We start from the raw sequence: 26,932 nt of genomic DNA, 5'->3' as shown, positions 1-26,932 counted from the left end.
CCTTCAAGCCATGACACCCAATGATCCCCGATTTAATCTGAGCCTAATTACGGGACAGTTTACAGTGACCAGCCGGTACATCTTTGGACTGTGGGAGGAAACCGGAGCATCCGGAGGAAACCCACCCTGTCACGGGGAGAACATACGAACTCCTTTCAGGCAGGGGTGGGAGCTGAACCTCTACAGTAAACTGTTGTGCTAACCACTGTGCTGGAAGGCAGAACGTTAATGGGAAGGGCTGATTTTAGAACATTCCTCAGTATGAGTAACATGATCATGTCTTGAAATTGAAGGGATTAGCATACATCTCTATACCACTGGCATTTGCCAAGAAACCCTTAAGTGGTTGAATTCAGCCTTGACGCCATCTGGGATTCCGGTAAAGGGGTCAGATGTTGCCAAACTGTTCACCAGCTAATTTTGAGTTACAATGATTTCTGTGACTCATGAATGATCTGCCTCTTGATTTGTACACTCTATGTCTATCTACCTCATGACCACTCCTCATCAACCCATCGTCTATCCCCTTTCTGTCCACCTGTTAGAAATCCACGTTTCCCCACCATGCGCATGTCCACCCAGACAATTTTCACCCTGCAAAGTTAACTCCGAGATGATACCGCCATAATGACCATGGCCAGCCCCCTGAGGCTGGATATGAAGTGTGCAGATTCCACAGTAATGTCGAGGTAGAGATACAGCACTGAATAGGCCCTTCTGTCCCTTCGAGCTGTACAACACAGCAATCCTCGATTTAACCCTTAATTAATCATGAGACAATCTACAATGACCAATTAACCTATTAATTGGTATGGCATGGGAGAAGACCAGGTGAAAACTCAACTCATTCCTTGAGGAGAACATACAGGCTCCCCACAGCTCCCCACAGGAAGAGAACAGCCCCTCAGCCTTTCGCTGTGATACAGTCGCACTAACCGCTGCATTACCATAGCGCCCACTCTATTACAAAGCCCAACGCATTTTAATATTAGTAACACCATGTATAGAAAGTGCCTCTAATGGAATGAATTGCCTATCCCCATTCTTCTTAGATGATTATGTATCAGTAAAAGTTGAGGTAGCACAGGAACTCCGTGGGTCAGGTAGCATCTGTGGAGGAACATGGATCTTGAATGTTTTGGGTTGAAACCCTTCATCTGGACTGGAAGAGTAGAGGGAAGATAGCTCGAGGTAAGAGGTGGGGTAAGAGCTAGCAAGTGAGAGGTGGGTCCAGATGAGGAAGGATTAGTTGGCTTCTGCGGCATCTGATTTTCCATTATACATTTAATGTTGAACTGCAGAAGCACTGTTTAAATATGTAGAGAATACTGTAGAATACTGTTTAATAGAGAATACTGTTTAAATATGTAGAGAATACTGATTAAATACGTAGAGATCACAAGATTCAAAGCATGAGAGTAAACTTCTAACAGCAGCACAGGGCAATAAAATGGCGTTGTTATATAAGAGAAAATCTGAAGATGCAGAAAATCGAAGTAGCACACACAAATGCTGGAGGAACTCAGCAAGCCATCTATAGAAAAGAGTAAACAGTCAACATTTCAGCCGCGACCCTTCATCAGGAATCTTGTCCATGACCCTACCACAGATGCTGCCTGGCCTTTTGAGCTCCACCAGCATTTTGTAGTGTTGCTACATCCTTTGCCTGCATGACATAAATATACCACTGTGCCCTAGAAAATTCTGTCCATTTTGGTGAGTATTTGATTCTGTACAGCAGCTCGGTATAGGAGTATGATCCCTTAATGGAAGAAATAGGAGGTGAAGTGGAATAAATGGCCCATTGTTCCTGCTCTGCCGTTCATTAAGAATGTGTCTCGTCTACCACAATTCCATTTTGTGCACTAAGAAATAAATGGCAACACCTCGTTTGCTTTACTGATCTGTACGCAGGCTATCTGTGACAAGCTGTATGCACCAATCGGTCTAAGCCCCTTAATGTCCAGATTACCTAACTTGGCCACTATTTTAAAAAATCATTCTGGTTTACTGTATCTTGCACCAACGTGAGTAACTTTATATTTCCCCGTTACATTCTATCTGTTGTGTGGATGCCCACTCACCCAGTTTGTCGCTATCTCCTTACATCTTACTTACATCTTCCTCTTCACTCACAATCCCATTTGATTTTGTAAGTCTTGGAAATATAACATATTGTTCCCTTTCCAAATTGTTGATATAAGCATCTCATAAGTCACAGGTTTCCAGCCTGAGTAGGATTCATTTGTTTCCCATACTTTGCCTTTTGTCCATGAACCAGTTCTCAAGTCATGTCAGTACATAATCCCCAGCTCCCTAGGATCTAACCTTGTTAACCAAACTCCTGTCTGCCTTCTTATCAAAAAAAGCTTCTGAATATTGAAAGACATAATGTCCACTAGTTCCCAGTTACCTACTTTACTTCCTAAAACAATTTTTTACTCAGGTTTCCTTTGATCAATCCATGCTGAACCTGTTGTCCCAATTTTTTTTTAACCAGGTGATTTGTTACAAGACGGTAAGACATAGGATCAGAATTAAGCCATTTGGCCCAATCGAGTCTGCTCCTCCATTCATGCATAGCTGATCATTTTTCCCCTCCTCAACTCCATTCCTCAGCCTCCACCCAGTAACCTTTGATGCCATGTCCAGTCAAAAACCTATCAATCTCTGCTTCAAGTACACCACACACAGTTGCTTGTGGTAACAAATTCCACAATTTCACCACCCTCTGGCTAAGGAAATTTCTCCAAAACTCTGTTTTAAATGGATGCCCTTCTATCCAGAGTCTGTGCACTCTTGTCCTAGACTCCACCTCTATGGGAAACATCCTTTCCACATCTACTCTGTCTAGACCTTTCAACATTTGAAAGGTTTCAATGAGATCCCCCTTCCATCCTTCTAAATTCCAGCGAGTACAGACACAGAGCCATCAAACATTCCTCATATGATAACCCTTCATTCTTGTGAACCGCCTCTGGACCTCTCCAATGCGAACACATCTTTCTTGGGTGAGGAGCCCAAAACTGTTCACAGTACTCCATGTGAGGCCTCACAAGTGCCTTATAAAACCTTGGCCTCACATCCCTGCTCTTATATTGTAGAACTCTTGAAATGAATGCTAACATTGCATTTGCCTTTCTCACCACTGACTCAAAATGAAAATTAACCTTTCTGATGTTCCTCACAAGGACTCCCAAGTCCCTTTGCATCTCAGATTTTTGGATTTTCTCCCCATTTAGAAAATAGTCTGCACATTGATGTCTACTACCGAAGTGCATGGCCATGCATTTCCCAACATTGTTTTTCATTTGCCACTCTCTTGCCCATTCTCCTAATCTGTCTAAATCCTTCCGCAGCCTAGCTGTTTCCTCAACACTACCTGCTTCTCCACCAGTTTTCATATCATTTGCAAACTTGGCAACAAAGCTGTCTATTCTATCATCTAAATCATTTATATACAGTGGTCCCAACACTGACTTGTGTGGAACACCACTAGTCACTATCAGCCAACCAGAAAAGGATCCTTTTATTCCCACTCACTGCCTCCTACCAATCAGCCAATGCTCTAACCATGTTAGTAACTTTCCTGTAATACCACGGGCTCTTAACTTGATAAGCAACTTCATGTGTGGCACCTTGTCAAAAGCCTTCTGATAGTCCAAATATACAACATCCACTACATCCCCTTTATCTATCCTACTTGTAATATCCTTAAAGTACTCCAACAGGTTCGTCAGGCAAGATTTTCCCTGAAGGGAACCATGCTGACTTGGTCCTATCTTGTTCTGTGTCACCAAGTACTCCATAACCTCATCCTTAACAATTGACTCCAACATCTTCCCAACCACTGAGGTCAGGGTAACTGGTCTATAATTTCCCTTCTGCTGCCTTCCTCCGTTCTTAAAGAGTGGAGTGACATTTGCAATTTTCCATTCCTCTGCCACCCTGCCAGAGTCCAGTGATTTTTGAAAGATCATTTCTAATTCCATCACAATCTCTAACGCTACCTCTTTCAGAACCCTAGGATGCAGTTCATCTGGTCTGGGTGACTTATGAACCCTTAGGTCTTTCAGCTTTATGAGCCCTTCTCCCTTGTAATAGTAACTGCACTCACTTCTCTTCCCTCACACCCTTCAACATCTGACCCACTGCTAGCATCTTCCACAGTGAAATCTGATGCAAAACACTCATTTAGTTCATCTGCCATCTCCTTGTCCCCCATTATTATTTCTCTGGCCTCATTTTCTAACAGTCCTATATCCACTCTCATCTCTCTTTTATTTTTTACATACGTGAAAAAGCTTTCACTTTCGTATTGTTTGCTAGCTTGCTTTCACATTTCATCTTTTCCCTCCTCATGATTTTTTTAGTTGTTCTCTGTAGGTTTTTAAAAGCTTCCCAATCCTCTGTCTTCCCACTAATTTTTACTTTGTTGTACTCTTTTGCTTTTATACTAGCTTTGACTCCCCTTGTCAGCCACGGTTGTACTATTGAAGCCTTTATTTAAGATTTCAGTATTTTGCCGAACGACTGACATTAGGCTAGCAGATCAGTGGATCGCTGCTGTCATCCTGGCTCCTTTCTTATTGTAGGGTCACGTTTAAAAAAACTTCATTCTACAGGAACCATTTCATGATCCACAGAATTTTGGAAGATAATAGCCAGTACGCTCACTATCTCCACTTTCACCTCTGTTAAATGTGGATCATAAAATCATCTGCTTTTAGTCTCACCAAAATCTTGAATTTGTTTTTAACTAATGCTAATTTCCGGCATTCACTCATTCTCGCTGAGCACTAGCTACTCTGTCATTGTTAACTCATCTGTGACTTCTTCCATAAGACAGATGCAAATATTTAATTTACCTGCCATCTCCTTATATTTATTTATATATATTCGGTATTTAAGGTGTTTCTGATTACCCTGCTAGTCCCTCCCCTTTTGTATACTTATAGAAACCCTTTGCTTATTTTCTCATATTCTACATTGCCATTATTTATCAGCTTCTTGGGTTCGGAAAAGCTGGCAACCACGAAGGCTAAGTTTGCCAAAGACTTGGAATTGTATGCCGGTTGAATAACCCCTCCCTGTAGTCCCTAAATCCAATGGTTGTTGCCGCCCATGTGGCAATTACCGACGCCTTAATGAGGTCACTGCCCCTGATCATTACCCAGTTCCATACATCCAAGAATATTTGGCATGGTTAGCTGTAAAGTTAATCTTTTTCTATAGTGGACTTACTTAGGGGCTACCATCGGGTGCCTGTGTGCTCAGAGGACATTCCTAAAACAGCTGTGATAATCCCATTTGGCTCTTTGAGTTTGTGCACACTATTTGGACCGAAAACTGCAGCAGAGACTTTCCAACGGCTGATGGATTCTGTATTAAAAGACTTAGATTTTCTTTCTGTTTACCTGGATGACATACTTGTCTCCAGTGCATCCAAATCCAAACACGTAAGTCACCTCCGCACACTTTTCAAGCTCTTAAGCCAAAACAGGTTAATTATTAACCATGCTAAATGTCAGTTCGGGTTGTCAACCATTGACTTTCTCAGCTATTGCAACTCCACAGAGGATGCGAAACCCAAAAACGTCAGAAGTCATCACCATTATAGATTTCCCTTTGCTCTGCACAGCGAAAAAACTACAGGAGTTTCAATTGGATTGAATGGAATCCTTCATATATATGAGGAGTAAAAATCTTTATGTTGCAACTCCCTCTAAATGTGCAACGTGCAAATTATAGTAATTTGTAATAAATAGTATGTTCAGTAAGATATACAATGGAACAGTCAATACTACGTAGAAATAAAATTGTGTCAGCCTAAACTAATCAGTCTAATCGGCTGGTGGAAGAAGTTGTCCTGGAGCCCTTTTGTCCTGGCTTTAATGCTGCGGTGCTGTTTCCCGGATGGTAGCAGCTGGAACAATTTTAGTTGGGGTCACTCGCGTCCCCAATGATCCTTCAGGCCCTTTTTACACACCTGTCACTGTAAGTGTCCTGAACAGTGGGAAGTTCACAACTACAGATGTGCTGGGCTGTCCACACCACTCTCTGCAGAGTCCTGCGATTGAGGGAAGTACAGTTCACATCCAGCCAGTCAGGATGCTCTCCATTGTGCCCCTATAGAAAGTCCATAAGACCATAAGATATAGGAGCAGAAGTAGGCCATTTGGCCCATTGAGTCTGCTCCGCCATTCAATCATGGGCTGATCCAATTCTTTCAGTCATCCCCACTCCCCTGCTTTCACTCCATACCCTTTGATACCCTGGCTAATCAAGAACCTATCTATCTCTGCCTTAAATGTACCCAATGTCTTGGCCTCCATAGCTGCTCGTGGTAACAAATTCCACAGATTTACCACCTTCTGACTGAAGTAATTTCTCCACATCTCTGTTCTAAATGGACGTCCTTCAATCCTGAAGTTGTGCTCTCTTGTTCTGGACTCCCCTACCATGGGAAATAACTTTTCCATATCTAATCTGTTCAAGCCTTTTAACATTTGGAATGTTTCTATGAGATCCCCCCCCCCCATTCTCCCGAACTCCAGGGAATACAGCCCAAGAGCTGCCAGACGTTCCTCATATGGCAGGGGTGTCAAACTCATTTTAGGTCACGGGCCGGATTGAGCAAAATGCAGCTTCATGTGGGCCGGATCAGTCGGACGAGTGCGAACGCAGCTTTCGTTGTCTCCGTTTTTTCAGCCTGCTCTCATGTGTCTCAGTCTCTGCTATAACTACAAAGTGTTTCACTTTACAAATTCCGTTTCTTATGAAGAAGACTGCCGAGCAAGACTGCCGAATAAACACTAAAAACCCTGAAAACCTGGTACCAGAATAAACTCAGCATTAGCCATATCATACGCCATAGACGCTTCGATTACTGGGGCCAGCTTTAATAGTAATTAGATATTATCTTGCGGGCCAAAGATAATTCCACCGCGGGCCGGATTTGGCCCGCGGGCCTTGAGTTTGACATATATGTCATATGGTAACCCTTTCATTCCTGGAATTATTCTCGTGAATCTTCCCTGAACCCTCTCCAATGTCAATGTATCCTTTCCAAAATAAGGAGCCCAAAACTGCACACAATACTTTAATTGTTGTCTCACAGTAGGAGACCACAGGTCTCCTTAGGATTCAGGGACTCATGCTGAACTTCTTCAACCGTCTGAGGTGAAAGAGACTCTGTTGTTCCTTTTTCACCACACAGCCAGCATGTACAGACCATGTGAGATCCTCAGTGATGTGTATGCCAAAGATCTTAAAGCTGTTCACCTTCTCAACCCCAGATCCATTGATGTCAATAGGGATTAGCCTGTCTCCATTCCTCCTGTAGTCCATAACCAGCTCCTTTGTTTTTGCAACATTGAGGGAGAGGTTGTTTCCTTGACACCCCCTGTGTCAGGGTGATGACTTCTTCTCTGTAGGCTGCCTCATTATTATTTGAGATTAGGCCAATCAGTGTAGTGTTGTCAGCAAATTTAATTAGCAGATTGGAGCTGTGGGTGGCGTCACAGCCATGGGAATACAGAGAGTAAATGAGGGTGCTTTGAACACAGCCCTGTGAGGAGCCAGGTCAGAGGAGCAGAGGTGAGAGAGCCCACTCTTACCAACTGCTGGCGACCTGACAGGAAGTCCAAGATCCAGCTACACACGGCAGGGTGAAGGCCGAGGGCTCTGAGCTCTAGGCTTGTGTCGAGCCTGGAGGGAATTGTGGTGTTGAATGCTGAACTGTAGTCCAAGAACAGCATTCTCACATAAGCATCCCTCTTCTCCAGATGTGTAAGGATGGTATGTAGAGCTGTGGCTATTGCATCATTTGTCGATCGGTTGTGCAAATTGTAGGGGGTCCAGTGTGGGTGGTAGCATGCTGCAGGTGTAATCCTTGACCAGCCTGTCAAAGCATTTGCTTATTATTGATGTGAGTGCGACAGGACGCCAGTCATTCAGACATGTTACTTTTTTTAGGTACAGGGACAATGGTGGATGTTTTGAAGTAGGAGGGCACTCTACACTGGGAGAGGGAGAGATTAAAAACATCAGCAAACACACCTGCCAGTTGTGCCAACCACACCCTGAGTACCCGCCCTGGGATGCCGCCCGGTCCCGCAGCCTTACGGCTGTCCACTCATTGGAAACACCTACGTAATTCAGCCTTAGAGATGACCAAGCTGCAGGCCACATCAGTGGCTCTTCTCGGGGGCTCAGTGTTGGCAACATCGAACCCAGCATAAAAAATACTTAGTCCATCTGAGAGAGAGGCAGCGATGTTGGCAGCACCATCGTGCTTATCTTTGAAGTCTGCGATAGTGTGCAGACCTTCTGTGTTGGTGGAGAGTTGTGTCTAGATCTTGTCCCTTTACTGTCACCTCGCTGCCTTGGTGACTTTGCATGGATCATAGTTGCATTTCTTGAGTACATAGTGGTTACCGGCAGTGAAAGCTTTGTCTCGCGTGTGGAGTGCAGTGCGCAGGGAACTGTTGATCCAGGACTTCCGGTTTGGATAGACCCTGACTGATTTAAGGGAGACAACATACTTGAAGCACTTCTGGATGAACTCATGAACCCTTCTGTGAACCTGGAGGCATCCTCATCACGAACGACATTCCAGCTGACGTCATCAAAACAGTCCTGTAGCATGGAGACTCGTTAGCTGGACCAACAGTGGATGGATTTAACTATAGCCGCTTCTTGTTTCAGCTTCTGGCTGTGCGCGGGCAGAAGCAGGATGGAGGAGTGATCAGACTTCCCAAGCAGCGGACAGAGGAGCGCTTTGTAAGCGTTGCGGAAGGGAGAGTAGCAGTGACTGAGTGTGCTCACCTGGACCTGTTGACAGAACTTCGGAGAGACATTAGTCAGCATCGCTCGATTAAAGTCTCTGGCAATGGTGAAAGCAGCCTCGGGGGCTGATTATCTTGTACATTTCCTTGATAGCCAGATCAGTATCAGCCTGCAGCGGAATATACACAGCTGTGATAATAACAGCTGTGAACTCTCTAGGCAGCCAAACAGGTCTACACAGCAGAACAAGGTACTCCAGATCCAGGGAACAAAAGGATTTGAGGGCATGCACATTCCGGGGGTCGCACCAAGCATTACTGACCATGAAGCATGCCCCACCTGCTTTACTCTTCCCAGTGAAGTTTTTAGACCGTCCGCCCAGAACCCAGTGGCGTGATCCGCTATCTCCTCCATTGACCAGGTCTCAACAAAGCACAAAACATTGTATTCCTTTCTCTCCCATTGATAGGAGATTCTAGTTCTCAGTTTGTTCAGAGACTGAACGTTAGCCAGGAGTATGCTAGGGAGCGATGACTGATTTTTAGGGGTGGTGAATTTCTCTCACCACTTCATTCCACGAGCTGCTGAACTTGTGCTCCCCCTGCATACTGCCCTTAAAGCCAATGCCCCTATCACATACTTAACTGGTCAGCAGACATGACCAGGGCATTTGATGACACCAAGCGAGATCTTCCCTATGCGATTCTGTTGGCCCACTCACTCCTCAATGCACCCATAGCCATTACTACCGATGCTTCAGGCTACGCTGTGGGTGCTGTGCACGAACAGTGACCCTGTTGGCACACTCACTCCTCAATGCACCCATAGCCATTACTACCGATGCTTCAGGTTACTCTGTGGGTGCTGTGCACGAACAGTGACCCTGTTGGCACACTCACTCCTCAATGCACCCATAACCATTACTACCGATGCTTCAGGTTACTCTGTGGGTGCTGTGCACGAACAGCTGGTCGGAGGCGTGTGGTGGCTGCTCAGCTTCTTCAGCCAGCAGTTCTGCCCCCCGGAAGGAAGTGTGGCGCGTTTGACTGTCAGCTTCTCGGTCTCCATCTGGCTGTCCACCATTTCCATTTTCTTCTAGGAGGCCGCCATTTCACAGCGTTCATCGATCACAAATCCCTCATGTACACGATGGCCAAAGTATCACACCCTTGGTCTGCACGGCAGCAACACCTCCTGGCCTACGTATCATCATTCACAACTGATATACAACATATCATGGGAAAAATAATGCCGTGGCCGATTGCCTCTCACAGCCAGCCATTGAGTCCGTACCCATTGGGGTTGACTATGCCGGCATGGAAGTTGATCAAGCTACCGACCCAGAGATCCGGGCTTACCGAGCAGCAGTCATGGGGTTGTGGGCTGACATTAAATTTGAGTAAACTGGGGCTTCTCTATGTGCAATGTCTCATCCGGTTCCCCTCGCCCCTTAGTGCCTGTAAACAGGAGGCATACTATATTTAACTTCATTCATGGTTTCACACATCCGGGCCAGAGGGCCTCACAGAAACTGGTTCCACTAATGTTTGTGTGGCACGGCGTCAGAAAGGACGTGCGTGATTGACACTGCAGCCTGTGTGGAGTGCCAGTGGGCAAAAGTTAACCGTCATGTTCAACGCCATTGGCACCTTTTGAGATCCCTGAACATGTTTGACCACGTCAATGTGGACCTTATTGGGCCTCTGATGCCCTCCCCTGGTTTCACACACCTTCTTACCATGGACTCTGGTGGACCATACCATCAGGAGGCCATAAGTCATCCCTCCAGCATCAACGATGGCCACAGACATGGCTCGGGAGTTCAGTAGCATCTTGGTTGCTGGGTTTGGCGCCCCCTCTGATATTTCTCTGACCACAGTTCCCAATTCATTTCAGACCTCTGGTCTGCAATGGCCCAGAACCTCAACTTTAGGCCACATCACAGCATGGCGTATCACCCGCAGTCCAATGGCCTATGTGAGCGGTTTCACCGTTCCTTAAAGGCTGCTCTGAGGGCTGCCCTAATGGATGAGTGTTGGCATGGTCGACTCCCATGGGTCCTGCTGGGGCTCAGAAAAGCTCCAAAAGAGGACCTGCAGTCATCCGAGTCGGTACATGTTACACGTGCCAGGTGGTTTCATTCCTGATACCATGACCACCTGGTTGGCCCCAGTGAATTCAATTCCTCTGCACCTATTCCTACCTTCCATCTTGGCATACAGCACTCTTGGATTCCTGTTGACCCACATTCCACCTCGTTTGTTTTTGTGCACAATGATCCACAATAAAATCCACGTAGGCTCCCTTACAATGGCCCGATCCATGTTCTGGAACCGAGACAAAAGACCTCATAGATAGAAGTAAACCTCAACATACTTCAGTAGATTGCCTTAAACCGGCCCACCAAGATTCGGAGGATTCCGCTGCCATGCCACTGGCATCAGGACATCACCATGTGCGTGTCGACACACCTCTGGACAAGCCAGAGGCACCTGCTTCTCCTCCACCTGTGGAACACCGTATCCGAGCTGGGTGGCTTCTCTGAGCTCTGGACAGCCTCACAACGCTGGTTTTAGTGAGTTCCTGGGGGTGCTTGATAGGGTAATGTAATGGGTGGAAATCAATGCATAATTCACAGCTACTGACATTGAGTTGTGGTTCAATTTAAGAGGCTGGTCTGACGTCATGATAAACTATGTATACCTGTCTGGACACGCCCCTCTGCTGACTGCTCCTGTGGCTCCTCCCACAGACCCCTGGATAAAGGTGATTGGGGCACTGCTCCTCCCTCAGTCTTCGACATGTCGTGCTCCCTTTTGCTGCTAATAAAAGCCTATCGTTCACTTCCAGTCTCCGAGAGTTATTGATGGTGCATCAATTTTATTAACAGCGATTTTAAAACATGGAGAGCATTTTACGACCCGACAGATTGGATCTCCACCCTCAATCCCAGGAAGCCGGCGACGCTTTCGAACTCTGGCTAGCATGCTTCGAATCGTACCTGGAGGAGATTCATGTGACCGATCCTGCCATGATACGCAGGGTTCTCCTCTCCAGGGTCAGTCCACGGGTCTACTCCATGATCAGGGACCAACCGAGCTACCAGGGCGGGATGGACGCCCTCAAAAGACAGTACCTGCAGCCAGTGAACACTGTCTACGCAAGACATCGCTTAGCGACACGGCAGCAGCGGGCAGGAGAGTCGAGCACTGAGTTTGTCCGGGCCCTACAGACACTCGTGTGGGCCTGCGATTGCAGCTGGCTGACGTCGGAACAGCATGTGGAGCTCCTTGTAAGAGACGCCTTCGTTACGGGGATCAGGTCAGTGTACGTGCGCCAGTGGCTGCTGGAACGAGTCGATCTTACCTTACATTCGGCGATCGAGCTGGCCAACACGCTGGAGGCTGCTCTGCACAATGCTGACGCTGTCCAGGCGCGCGATCTCCCGCTGGCCCCATGGACGCCACAGACCCCACAACCCGCCGGTGAATCGATCTCGGCTGCTGCCAGTCGCAAGTCTGTGAAGTGTTACCCCCGAGCAGCACCCCTGAAAACACAACCCGGTCCAAGAAGCTACCTGCTCCAGCTACAGAAAGAAGGGCCACTTCGCCAAGGCCTGTAAGTCCAAACTGCGAGCGGGGTCGAGCAGCGCCACGTGCGAGGCATGGGGGCAGCCATCTTGGTCGGCACCACCTTGCACCGCCTACGACCCATGGGTGCTTACCGTGCACCCCACCGCGCCGGACCAAGACAGCGATTCAACTCTGGCCTCCGTGACCCTTGACCAAAGCGCTCCATTCCAGCTCGCAAGGTCAATGATGGACATCCTGGTGGAGGGGCGCAGGACTAGCTGCCTGTTTGACACGGGCAGCACTGAGAGTTTTATTCAGCTGGACATGGTGCAACGCTGTGGACTTGTGACACGGCCGGTAAGCCAGAGGGTCGCCATGGCTTCTGGGTCACAGACAACAGACATCCGGTGGGTTATGTAACGACACTAGTGGTGCAGGGCACAGAATATTGAAACTTTACATTACTGGTCATGCCTCAACTGTGTGCCCCTGTGCTATTGGGGCTTGACTTCCAGAGCCACCTGAAAAGTGTGACAATGGAGTATGACGGGCCCCTCCCACCAATCACTGTCAGAAATCCTCAGTTCTGTAGGAATTCGTCACATACCCCGCTGCTGCCCCCACACACACACCAACCCACACATCCCACCCAACACCATGCCAACAGCCGCGCTACTGACACCACTTGCAGCCCCTCCACCCTCAAAATCCCTCCCCCACCACTGTTCGCCAACCTGACCCCCGACTGTAAACCTGTGGCAACTAAAAGCAGGAGGTACAGCGCGGGGGACAGGGCCTTCATTCAGTCAGAGGTGCAGCAGCTGCTCAGGGAGGGGATCATTGAGCCAAGCACAAGCCCTTGGAGGGCCCAGGTGGTCGTTGTTCAGACAGGGCAGAAAAATAGGATGGTCGTGGACTATAGCCAGACCATCAATAGGTTCACGCAGCTTGACGCGTACCCCCTATCCCGCATCGCGGATATGGTCAACCAGATAGCTCAGTACAATGTGTACTCGACCATAGACCTGAAATCCGCTTACCATCAGCTCCCCATCCGCCCGGAGGACCACCCCTACACCGCCTTCGAGGCGGGCGGCAGGCTCTATCACTTCCTGCGCGTCCCCTTCGGTGTCACGAATGGTGTCTCTGTCTTCCAGAGGGAAATGGACCGGTTGGTGGACCAGTGCCAACTGAAGGCCACGTTCCCATATCTGGACAACATCACCATCTGCGGTCACGACTGACAGGATCACAACACTAACCTCCAACGATTTTTCCAAGCAGCTAAAGCTCTTAACCTTACCTATAACAGGGACAAGTGTGTGATTGGAACCACCCAACTTGCTATCCTTGGGTATGTCGTGGAGAATGGGGTCATTGGCCCTGACCCTGACCGTGTTGGAACTCCCTCTTCCCACCACCCTCAGAGCCCTCAAACGGTGCCTGGGCTTCTTTTCCTATTACGCCCAATGGGTCCCTCACTATGCAGCCAAGGCCCGCCCCCTGGTCAAGTCCACCACATTTCCCCTCTCAGCTGAGGCCTGCGCAGCCTTCAGCTGCATTAAAGGGGACATTGCCAAAGCAACGATGCATGCGGTGGACGAGACCATTCCCTTCCAAGTAGAGAGTGATGCCTCCAACTTTGTGCTGGCTGCTACCCTCTATCAAGCAGGAAGGCCGGTAGCATTCTTCTCTCGTACCCTTCAAGGCTCTGAAATTCGGCACTCCGCGGTGGAGAAAGAAGCCCAGGCCATAGTGGAAGCTATTAGGCACTGGAGGCACTATCTCGCCAGCAAAAGGTTCACCTTGCTGACCGACCAGTGCTCAGTTGCGTTCATGTTTAGCAACCAACAGCGGGGCAAAATCAAAAATGATAAAATTTTGAGGTGGAGAATCGAACTCTCCACCTACAACTATGACATCCTGTACCAGCCTGGAAGGCTCAATGAGCCCCCTGATGCCCTATCCTGGGGAACATGTGCCAGCACGCAGCTTGTCCAATATATGCCCTCCATGCAGATCTTTGCCACCCGGGGGTCACCCAGCTTTTCCATTTCGTGAAAGCCCGGAACCTGCCTTACTCCCTTGAGGAAATCAGGACAATGACCAGGGACTGCCAAGTCTGCGCTGAGTGCAAACTGCACTTTAAAATGTCTCTGCTGTTTTATTTACAAAAACCTACACTTACATTTTGACCACACCTAGATGACCAGCATGTAGCTCTTCCAACACTTTAGATCTCAGTCTGAACTCTCAATCCCCACATAACGCAACTCCTGTCAACGGAAAGTTCATTAATGTGCTGGTAAAAATGGGGGAACTGGAATTTCTGCTGCACATTCCAGCCATTTTGGGTGGCTATGTAGATCGAGGCTGAGTGGAGTCTTTTCTGGTTTCCATTTGGATCATCTTTGCTATAATAGGGAACTAGCAATTTGCCTTGGGGGAATACGTCAGAAGAAGTGTCTTTTTTAATTTCTCAGGTATTTCCTTTTGCAAAGGTAAACGATAAGAGCATAAGATATAGGAGCAGAATTAGGCCATTTGGCCCAATGAGTCTGCTCCACCATTCAATCATGGCTGATCATTTTTCCCCTCCTCAGCCCACTCCCCAGCCTTCTCCCCATAACCTTTGATGCCCTGTCCAATCAAGAACCTATCAATCTCTGCCTTAAGTACAACGGGCCTGCGCAGCTGCCTGTAGTAACAAATTCCACAAATTCACCACCCTCTGACAAAAGAAATTTCTCCACATCTCTGTTTGAAATGGACTCTCCTCTATCCTGAGGCTGTGTCCATTTGTCCTTGATTGCTGTACTGTGGGAAACATCCTTTCCACATCTACTCCGTCTAGGCCTTTCAATATTCAGAAGGTTTCAATGAGATATCCCTTTTCCTTCTGAATTCCAGTGAGTACAGACCCAGAGCCATCATATGATAACCCTTTCATCACAGAATCATTCTTGTGAACCCCCTCTGAATACCCTCCAATGCCAGTACATCCTTTCTTGGATGAGGAGTCCAGAACTGTTTACCATACGCAAGGTGAGGTCTCACCAGGGCCTTTTAAAGCCTCAGCATCACATCTCAACTCTTGATTTGAGACCTGTTGAAATGAATGCTAACATTGCATTTGTCTTCCTCACCACCATCTCAACCTGCAAGTTAACCTTTCTGATGTTCTGTACAAGACTCCCAAGTCCCTTTACATCTCAGATTTTTGTATTTTCTCCCCATTTAGAAAATAGTCTGTATATTTATTTCTACTACCAAAGTGCATGACCATGCATTTTCCAACATTGTATTTCATTTGCCACTTACTTGCCCATTCTCCTAATCTGTCTAAGACCTTCTGCAGCCTACCTGTTTCCTCATCTACCTGCCCCTCCACCAATCTTTGTATCATCTGCAAACTTGGCAACAAAGCCATCTATTCCATCATCTAAATCATTGATATACAGCATTAAAAGAAGTGATCCCAACACCGCCCCCTGCGGAACACCACTACTCACTGGCAGCCAATCAGACAAGGATTCTTTTATTCCTCCTACCAATCAGCCAATGCTCTAACCATGCATGTAAATTTCCTGTAATACCATGGACTCTTAAATTTGTCAGCAGCCTTGTGTGTGGCACCTTGTCAAATGTCTTCTGCAAGTCCAAATATACAACATCCACTGCATCCCCTTTATCTATCCTACTTGTAATCTTCTCAAAGAATTCCAGCAGGTCTGTCAGGCAGCTTTTTCCCTTGAGGAAACCATGCTGACTTTGTCCTATTTTGTTCTGTGTCACCAAGTACTCCATTACCACATACGTAACAATTGACTCTAACATCTTCCCAACCACTGAGGTCAGGCTAACTGGTCTATAATTTCCCTTCTGCTGCCTTCCTCCTTTCTTAAGCATGACAATTTATCAGCATTTCTATGATTAGTTGTCTTCATGAATTCGAGCTTGTAAATGTGTCCTCCAAGAAACATGGCCAAAATCTGCATTTGTGTTGCTGCTGTTAGTGCAAAAGTGTTCTGTAAGTTGAAAAAGGACACTAGTAGTTGGTGATCAGTAATGAGGGTGAATTCTGCAAGTACTGATTGAAGTGTTTTACATACCAAACCAGACTCAATGCCTCTGTCAATCTGTGTACAAGTTTTCTCTGCAGTGGTAAAGGAACATGATGCAAAGACTATGAGTGTTCACCTCCATCACTCATAATGTGTGTACCTATACCATAAGACAAGGTGTCACGGGCAACTTTCACTGGACAGTGTGGAATGTAATGTGTGAGTATAGTGTCTGATGTCACCATTTCCTTTCTCTTTTGGAAAGTCACCTCATATAGCTTTGTCCATTGCTATTTCTTCCCGATCTGCAGTAATAAGTTCAAAGGGAGGAGCACAGTAGCCAGGTTTGGCAGCAACCTGTCATAGTAATTGATGAATCCTAAACAGTACTGCAACTGGAGAGGAAGTGGAGTGATAATGGTGCTAAATGGCAACTGCTTTGCTTGCATCTTCAGAAACAGCTATATTTCCCTCTTTGGTATCTTTATTTTTCCCTTTCAAGACCCTGACCTGGAGTTATGCGCTGAATACGGTTCTTTGCGGGAATGGGACCCGCTTTCAGGGTTTCACAACTGGCCGTTGTTTGGCACGCCAAGGGCTCGGCCTAAGAGTCCGGGATCTCGGGGCTCTGGAGACGGGCGGATCGAGGATTGGTGTCACGGCAGGAGACCCGTGTGTCATTGGGGGAGTCGGAATATCTGTGGCTGTGTGCCCAGAGATTTGTGATCTTTAGGCACAGAGTTCGAAAAAAAGTGATGTGGCGGACTTTTAACATCATAAACCAGCGAGTTATTTATTATGTATCCCTGCTCACTGTGAAAACGGAGACATCTCTTTCTCCCTTATCAGGGAGCGAGAGAGCCTGTGGTATGTTGAATACCGGGTGAACGAGTAGTCTTTGGGGTAACTGCAAGTCTGGGTCTTTGCTGTTGCTTTGCTCACACTTGAGTGCTCGGTGGCGGGTGCCGATGCTTTTTATTTGTAGGTGGAGGGGAGAGGAGATTGTTGCTCGCCGCCACTTGTGCACAGGAGGGGGGAACGGGGGGGACTTTGGGGTTCTAACATTTAACTGTCATTCATTCTTGGGGCACTCCTCTGTTTTCATGGATGGTTGTGAAGAAAAAGCATTTCAGGATGTATATTGTATATATTTCTCTGACATTAAATGTAGCTTTGAAACCTTTAAACTGTGACACTTCAGTTGGCCTTGGGGCACCCATCACTGATTGAATTTTATCAGCACACTTGTGTAATCTTGTGTGTCAATGTTGTGACTACGTTAAGTTATGCTTGGTTTAAAGAATTCACCCTTGTTGCACCGTGTTCTAAGCCCATAATTTTCTAATCTTTTTAACTTTGTTTTGAGATTTTGGACATGATCCTTGTCATTCTTACCAGTAAAAATGTGTCATCCAGGTAACACTGAGTCCCTGGGCACCCTTACAGCACCTGGTCTGTAGCTTTCTGACAGAGTGCAGGTGCAGTCGCTACTCTAAAAATAAGCTTATTACAACGATAAAACTCTTTGTGTGTGTTTATGGTGAGAAAAACTTCAGAATATTCTTCCATCTCCATCTGTAGGTAGGCATCAAAGTCCACTTTGCTGAAGTGTTTCTCTCCAGAAAAGATATCGTCTATCCTGGGCAGAGAGTATTGATCTACATTCAGTAATGGGTTGCTGTTGGCCTTAAGTTCACCTGACAGACCCATCCTTCTTGCTACTGGGAAAACTGGCATTGCCCATAGACACCAGTCAACCTTGGACAGAATGCCTTCAGCCTCCATGCGATCCAGCTCACTGGCTACTTTATTACAGATGGTGTAAGGAACCACATGGGCTTTGTAAAACTTGGTATGGCATTTTCATTTAACACTATTTTACCCTTAATATAATTGTATTTTCCAATCCATCCTTGAACACTGTTGTGGCATCATCCAATACCTTTCTCAATTCAACTTCAGTTGACTCTTTTGCAGGAGATGTGGCATGGAAATGGTGGATGGATCTCCAATCAAGTTGGAGGTGTCTCAGCCAATCATGGCTTCATAACGCAGGCCCTCCTGTTTTATCACATACCACCCAATGTGGTCTGCTGGCTGTTGTATTTCACTGTTATGAATGCCATTCCCACAGGAGTTATCTTTTCTCTGGTACAGGCTCTTAGTTAGATATCTGCAGGCTTCAGTTCAGTATCTTTGAAATGCCATTCAAATTCATTTTGTGGAATGACTGAAACAGCTGAGCCAGCGTTCAATTCCATTTTAATAAATTTGCCATTCATTTCTGGTGTAAGCTATGTTTCTTGTCTCTTGCAGTTTTCACACTTTAAATGTTAAGGTTACTCAGTCCTGCTTCACATTCATTGTTATCAGATCTTTTATCAATAGATCAGAGCTCTTTTTGAAACTGCAATGATTTTTATCTTTTTCTTTTCCCTGTGCAAGCCATTTTTTGTCTGCCCAACATGCTCTTTGTAAGTGCTGTACTTTGTTGCTCTTCCTGCAAATTTTGCCTTTACACCTGCATTGGTCTGGCGTATATGAGCCGCTACCACAACAGTAACACAATTCATTTAGTCAGGCAAGTTTCTGTTTAGTCATTGCAATTTTCTTCATGGTCAATTTCATGACACCCTGCAGCTCAATTGCATCTCTATCTCCTGTTTCCATTGATACAGTGATTTCATCTTCTCTTTTAAATGTGAGTTGTGCTTCAGTTAGGAGCTGTTTCTGAATGCTTTCTTGTAGGATTCCACAAACTCAGTGGTCTCTTAGGTCCCTGAGCCTATTACTGAACTGACAATGCTCAGATTATCTCTTCAATTCGGCCATGTATGCTGAAGTGGACTCCCTTTCCTTTTGATTCCATTTATGAAACCTAAAGTGTTCTGCAATCAACAATTATTTCAGTCTAAATATTCCTGCATTTCTTTCACAATATCAGCAAATTTCATTGTGGATGGTTTTGATGAAGGAGTTAAACTTCTGAGCAAACTGTATGGTCCTCCACCTATTGCACTCAGCAAAACTGGCACTTACTTTTCATTGGATATTTCATTTGCTTCAAAGTAGTTCTCAATTCACTCAATATATATCAGCCAGTTTTCTTTTGTGCATCCAAGTGTGTCTATCTTGCCAATGTAGCCAGCCGTCTTTGTTTTGTTTTAGGTGATACTATCATCACCCAGTACTTACTGTTTATCATCCCAAGAATTTCGTCCGTTTTCTGCCTTTTGTTTATCTTGACTGATTCTGTCCCCTTCTGAAGCAACATGTGCTGTGTTCTTTCTTAAAACGCGAATGTCTCATTCTCCCCTTGCAAAGAAATTGTGCTGCACTCCAACAGGTAGGGAGTTGTCTCGGTTTCATTTTGAAACTTGTTCATCGCCACTGTCATATTTTGTAACTCCAGCAACTAATTGAAAGAAAAACATAGGGAGCCCAGGAATATACATGTGTACTTTTTTTTACTTTAAGTGAGGCACTCACTTATGACGTGGTGGCGTGATATTGTACGCCATTCATGTACTTTTACATATAACCTGCAATTAATTATTAAACAAATAAAGAATTCTTAATGAAGCAATATATTTACAATATTACTGGAGTACTGAATCAATACCACTCAGGAATTTTCCTCATTAATCACAGCCAACTCTTCCCTTGTACTTTCATCTTTGTTTAGGTTGAAGATCCAAGTTTTAGATTAAACCACATAAATTTAAAGTTCATACTGATTTTAATGCAACTTGTTAATCACTAATGATGATTTGTATTAGTTTCATGATAGCTTGTTTAAAGTATCAAAAATTTGCCCTTTTCTCCCATTTGTCCTTTGACAATCCCATCAACTTGGCAGAAGACAATAATGATTCTGTCAGAGTGTATGCCAATCATTTTGTAGTTCATGGTTTTATCCTTTGAAGATTTTTGAAAGGATTTAAGTAAAAAAATCCTACTCTAATTTTTATTTCCTACCTGCATATGATGCACATACAGATAAACAATACATTAATGGTGTAAAAATCAAACTGCTGAAGACCTCTGTTATATTATGATCATAATTACCTTAAGGACTCTATACAAGAAGATTATTAATTACCATTTCCTTATTGCAGAAAGAGAAATCTATAATTGCCTTTTCCCAAAATATATGTAATAGTTGTGGTGGCCCTGAAATATGTTCAGCTCAGTGTACAAATCTTGGGATGCCAGCAAGGGATATCTCAGCTCTCTTACTTACAGTTACCTTGTAATTGCCACAAACCAGCTCATTTTATCCCTCTTAGGTATGAACATTATTGGAGTATCCTACTTAGAGTGAATAGCGGTGACCTGGATTCCAGTTTCTCAAATTCTCTGCAGAAATGCAAATTTAGTGGGTATGGAGTCAGAGCTAATTGCTGTGATAAAATTCATTCCTTTATTTCTGTCCCTCACTCCAATGTAAGTGCCTGTGCATTCTTGATATGGACTCACAGTTCTAGAATATTATTTGCCATAAAAACATTTCCATCCTCTCCAGATAAGAGATGAATGATTTATGAGTCATGTTACTTGCCTCTAGGCTACCCTTTAGTCCTGTCAAGACAGCGCCCTTAAACTCAAACTGTTTGAGTTTTATGTTTGTTCCCTACACCCAGTGTTCTCCAACATGTTGCAGACTAATACTGCCTGTCTTTTGCACGTAGGTGCTGTGATTTAAGATCAACAGCTACTGCCTACAGTTCTAAGAACTATTGCAACCACTTGCAATAACTTTGCTTTCATTAGACTATTAACTGCAGCTGCCAGCATGTTTCTTCCCTCCTTCACCAAGCTAACTCATCGGTATCCAAAACAATCCTGTGATTCACACCATACTCAGCAGTTCTGACCTGCTGGCAAGTTCTAAATTAAACTACAGCATTTTCAGTGCAACAACTTCAGATGAAAATTAATCCTTTAGAGCTGCAACAATCTTAACAACTCATCCTGCCAATGCTGATCTGCACCAGGACCAGACACTATCCTTGTTGCATAATGTTTACAAGAGAAAAATAAAACTAGAACAGAAAATATAAAGACATTCCATTTGATTGCAAGGTAATCAGAGTGGTCATACAGTTACTGAACTGTAGTGGTGACTAGGGTTTTGCCACTTAGCTCAACACCGAATGATTAAAGGGAAGTAACTGTTCTTGAAACTGGTGGCGTTGAAGTTGAAGCTTCTCTTCCCCCTGCCTGATGCTAGTGTGAAAAGAAGGCAGTGTGTATTTAATATTTCAGTAGTATTTGAGTAATACTATAAATATATTGCTTACAAAATTCATTACGGGTTATATGTAAGAAGTGCGTGAATGGCTTATGTTATTTTGCCAGCACGTCATATGTGCGCACCTCACTAAAATGAAAAATGGTGCATACATGTTTATCTCTGGCTCTTTGTATTTCTTTTGATAAGTTTCATGTTTTGGGGTTACAAAACATAACAGAGGCAGTGAGCAAGTTTTAAAAAGAACCGGATATGACGACCTACCAGTTCAAGCACAGTGAGACAGTCATGTTTTTTTAAAAAAATGCAGCATGATTTCTTCACATGAAGAGAGAAATGGTTGAGTTAAAAAAAAGTGCAGCAAGTAGTTTCTTTGGAAAAGGGGAGAGATGGTCAAGATAAAAAAAGACAGGAAACCAATGAAGTTCACGTAAACAGTGAGTACCAGGCAATAATAATAATAAATAAATAAAAAGTAGAGATGGCTGGCTGCATTGGAAAGATCGATGCATTCAATTGCAGGAAAGATAACTGGGTGATGTATACTGAGCAAATTAAACTGTATTTCTAAGCAAATGAAACAGCCAATGGAAAGCAAGTGTCAGTTTTGCTGAGTACATTGGGTGGAAAGGAACACAGTTTTCTTTGTAAACCTTTCTGGAGGAAAACACTTCCGCAAAGTGTAATTAGCTGAGGTCTACCTACAGATGGAAGATGTGTCCAAAGTATTTCTCACCATAAACACTCACAAAGGACTTTATTGCTATATCGCTATAATAGGCTTGTTTTTGGAGTAGCCTCTGCAGGAAGCTATGCACCCAGGCACTCAGTGTTACTTCATTGTTAACAGTAATGATGACAAGGGATCATCTCCAAAATTTCAAGACAGTGTTAGAAAGATTAGGAAATTATGGGCTCAGAGCACAACACAACAAGTATGAATTTTTTAAACCAAGCCTCACTTGCTATGGTCATGCCATTGAAACACAAGGATAACACAAGTTTACTGAGAAATGAGAGATGGAAATGAACAAAGGAGCGTGAGGTGGCTTTCCCAAAGGCAAAGGAATTAGTGATGTCAGACACTGTACTCACACATTATGATCCACATTGTCCAGTGAAGCTTGCCTGTGACGCCTTGCGTTATGGTATAGGTACAGTCAGTGGCCCATAGCCTTTGTATCACATTGTATGGGAGAGAATTTACCCTCATTACTGATCATCAACCCACTGGACACTCTTCAATTTGCCTATCGCAGACCAGATCTCAGTGGCTCTTCATGTGGCCTTAGGTCACCTGAACAATGCAAACACCTATGTCAGGATGCTGTTCACTGACTAATGCTCAGCATTTCATCATTCCTATAGTCCTGATCAAAAAGGTACAGAACCTGGGCCTCTGTACCTCCCTCTGCAAATGGATTCTCTTCTTTCTAACCGGAAGACCACGATCTGTGAGGATCGGTAATAACTTCTCCTCCTTGCTGCAATCAGCACTGGTGCACCTCAGGGATGTGTGCTTCTCCCACTGCTCGACTCTCTCTACACCCACAACTGTGTGGATAGACATAGCACAAATGTCATCTATAAGTTTGCTGATGATACAGCCATTGTTGGCAGAATCTTAGATGGAGACAAGAGACTGTACAAGAACAAAATGTAAGACCATAAGACATACGAGCAGAATTAGGCCATTTGGCCCATCAAGTCTGTTACGTCATTTCTTTTTCCCCTCCTCAGCCCCACTCCCTGGCCCTCTCCCTGTAACCTTTGATGCTGTGTCCAATCAAGAACCTATCAATCTCTGCCTTAAATACACCTTATCATCCACCTTATTTGTAATACTCTGTGCATTGAGATATAACACTTTGAGTACTGTATTTGCTACCCCTTTTTGATTCGGCATCCCTAGTGCATGATACTCACCCTGCTGGCTGCAATTTTATCCTGTCATCTACCTGCTCTTCCTGACAGTCTGACTGCACGCTACCTTTGCTTTTTCACCATCCATTCTATCCTGAGTCCCTTCATTCCGATTCCTATCCCCCTGCCAAATTAATTTAAACTCTTCCCAACAGCTCTAACAAACCAATCCACAACAATATTAGTATACCAACAGGTGGAGTGGTGCTGCAGCAACAACCTTGCACTCAATGTCATTAAGACCAAGGAGCTGATTGTGGACTTCAGAAAGGGTAAGATGAGGGAACACCAACCAGTCCTCATAAAGGGATCAGAAGTGGAGAGAATGAAAAATTTCAAGTTCCTGGGTGTCAACATCTCTGAGGACCTAACCTGGTCCCTACATATTGGTGCAGCTATGAAGAAGGCAAGACAGCAGCTGTATTTCATCAGAAGTTTGAGGAGTTTTGGTTTGTAACCTAAAACACATTTGAAATGTCGACAGATGTATTGTGGAGAACATTCTGTGCGGGAAGAGCTATGCACAGGACTGAAAGAAGCTACAGAAAGTTGCAAAATTAGTTGGCTTCATCATGGGCACTAGCCTCCATAGTATCCAAGATATCTTCAAGGAGCGGTGTCTCAGAAAGGTAGGGTATACTATTAAAGGCCCCCATCATCCAGGACATGTCCTCTTCTCATTGTTACCGTCAGGAAGGAGGTTCAGAAGCCTGAAGGCACACACTCAGCGACTCAGGAACAGCTACTTCCCCTCTGCTATCTGATTCCTAAATGGACAATGAACCCATGAACACTACCTCACTTTTTTAACAATTTCTGGTTTTGCACTATTTTTGATTTAACTATTTAATAAACATATATGTACTGTAATTGAATTTTTCCAATATTTATTATGTATTGCATTGTAGTGCCACCACAAAGTAACAAATTTCACGACATATGCTAGTGATATTAAACTTGATTCTGATTCGGATTGTGATTTATCAATCACTTGTGTCCATTTTCAATCCACAGAGGATGTTCCACTAACAGCAGCAGCACAAATGCAGAGACGGGCTCTGTTTCTTGGAGGACACAATTATAAGATCAAATTCAAAAGGATGGTTAATCATGGAAGTGCTGATGGATTGTCCCATTTGCCATTGGAAAAGGAAATACCTGAAAAAATATAGAAAAGAGGACACTTCCCTTGACGTCTTCTCCGTAATGGAAATCTAAAGTCTCCCTATGACGGCAGAGATGATCCAAAGGGAAACCAGAAAAGACCCCACACTCTCTCAGGTCTAAGTAACAACCCAAAATGACTGGAGTGTGCAGAAAATATTCCAGTTCCCCCATTTTTACCAGCACCAGGATGAACTTCCCTTGACAGAGGTTGCCTTATGTGGGGATTGAGAGTTATTATACTACCCAAGCTGAGAGCGAAAGTGTTGAAGGAGCTACAGGCTGGTTATCTAGGAATGATCAAAATGAAAGCATTGGCTTGAAGTTTTGCCTGGTACCTTGGGATAGATCAGCAGATCAAGCTGCTTGCCATGCGATATCTGGCATGCCAACATGCCCATCATAAAGGTGCCCAGAGCAGCCAGACAACTTTCTGCAGTCCCAGCATCAACTTCTCCAACCACCATGGAGGAGGTCCCAGAACCTGAGATGGTTTCTCAGCCACAAGTCATACTTACCCAGTGGAATGACTCTCTTGTCAGGAAAGACATTATTCCACAAAAGTAAAAAGTCCTCCACAGCGATTAGATCTATAGGCCTGGATGGAACAATTGAAAATTTACTATGCTGTGGATGTCTATATATTAGTTATATAGTATACTGTAAATATAGTTCAGATGCATTCTATACTGAGTTGGAATTTATAGCTAAGCAGGGAGAAGTGGTGTGTATTTAATATTTGAGTAATATTGTAAATATATTGTTTGATCAAACAGTCTTCAGTTTTTACATAATTATGGGTTATACATAAGGAGTGTGTGAATGGTGTATGTCATTATGTCACCATGTCATAAGTGCGCACATCACTAAAATAAAAAATGAAGTGTTCAAGTCTATAAGACCATAAAACATAGGAGCAAAATTAGGCCATTTGACCCGTCGAGTCTGCACTGCCATTCAATCATGGCTGAACATTTTTTTTCCCTGCCTTAGAAACATAGAAAACCTACAGCACAATACAGGCCCTTCAGCCTACAAAGCTGTGCCGAACTTGTCCTTACCTTAGAGCTTCCTAGGCTTACCCATAGCCCTCTATTTTTCTAAGCTCCATGTAGCCATCCAGGAGTCTCTTAAAAGACCCTATCATTTCTGCCTCCACCGCCACGCAGCCCATTCCATGCACTCACCACTCTCTGTGTAAAAACCTTTCCCCTGACATCTCCTCTGTACTTACTACGCCCTCTTGTGCTAGCCATTTCAGCCCTGGGAAAAGCCTCTGACTATCCACACGATCAATGCCTCTCATTGTTTTGTTCATCTCTATCAGGTCACCTCTTATCCTCCGTCACTCCAAGGAGAAAAGGCCAAGTTCACTCAAGCTATTCTCATGAGGCATGCTCCCCAATCCAGGCAACATCCTTGTAAATCTCCTCTGCACCTTTTCTATGGTTTCCACATCCCTCCTATAGTGAGGCAACCAGAATTGAGCACAGTACTCCAAGTGGGGTCTGACCAGGGTCCTATATAGCTGTAACATTACCTCTTGACTCCTAAGCTCAATCCAACAATTGATGAAGTCCAATGCACTGTGTGCCTTCTTAACCACAGTGTCAACCTGCATAGCAGTTTTGAGTGTCCTATGGACTCGTACCCCAAGGTCCCTCTGATCCTCCACACTGCCAAGAGTCTTGCCATTAATACTATATTCTGCATCATATTTGACCTACCAAAATGAACCGCGTCACACTTACCTTCTTCCCATAACTTTTGATGCCACGTCCAATCAAGAACCTATCACTCTATGTGTTAAATACACCCAACAACCTGGCCTCCATGGGTGCCTGTGGCAACAAATTCCACAAATTCACCACCAGCTAAAGAAATTTCTCTACATCCCTGTTTTAAATGGACACCCCACTATCCTGAGGCTATGTCCTCTTGTCCTGGACTCGCCCACTATGAGAAACATCCTGTCCACATCTACTCTGTCTAGGCCTTTCAATATTTGAAAGGTTTCACTGAGATCCCCCATCATTCTTCTAAACTCCAGTGAGTACAGACCCAGAGCTCTCAAACATTCCTTGTATAGTAATCATTTTATTCCCAGAATCACCCTTGTGAACCCCCTCTGGACCCTCTCCAATGCCAACACATCTTTTCTTAGA

At 44.7% G+C, this 26,932-nt stretch overlaps 1 long non-coding RNA gene across 1 annotated transcript in view; it reads left to right on the top strand.

Moving 5' to 3' along the window:
* Positions 1-25,473, top strand: part of LOC140737516 (uncharacterized) — a 67,573-nt gene extending 42,100 nt beyond the window's left edge. Inside the window, exon 3 of the long non-coding RNA XR_012101187.1 lies at positions 24,618-25,473. This is a non-coding gene — a long non-coding RNA (uncharacterized lncRNA). The remainder of the gene's footprint in view (positions 1-24,617) is intronic.
* Positions 25,474-26,932: the final 1,459 nt, after the last annotated feature.

The sequence above is a fragment of the Hemitrygon akajei genome, chromosome 2, assembly GCF_048418815.1.
Source record: "Hemitrygon akajei chromosome 2, sHemAka1.3, whole genome shotgun sequence".
Classification (NCBI taxonomy): domain Eukaryota; kingdom Metazoa; phylum Chordata; class Chondrichthyes; order Myliobatiformes; family Dasyatidae; genus Hemitrygon; species Hemitrygon akajei.
The sequence above is the reverse complement of the archived record's forward strand: the minus strand, read 5'-3'. Positions and strand labels throughout refer to the sequence as shown.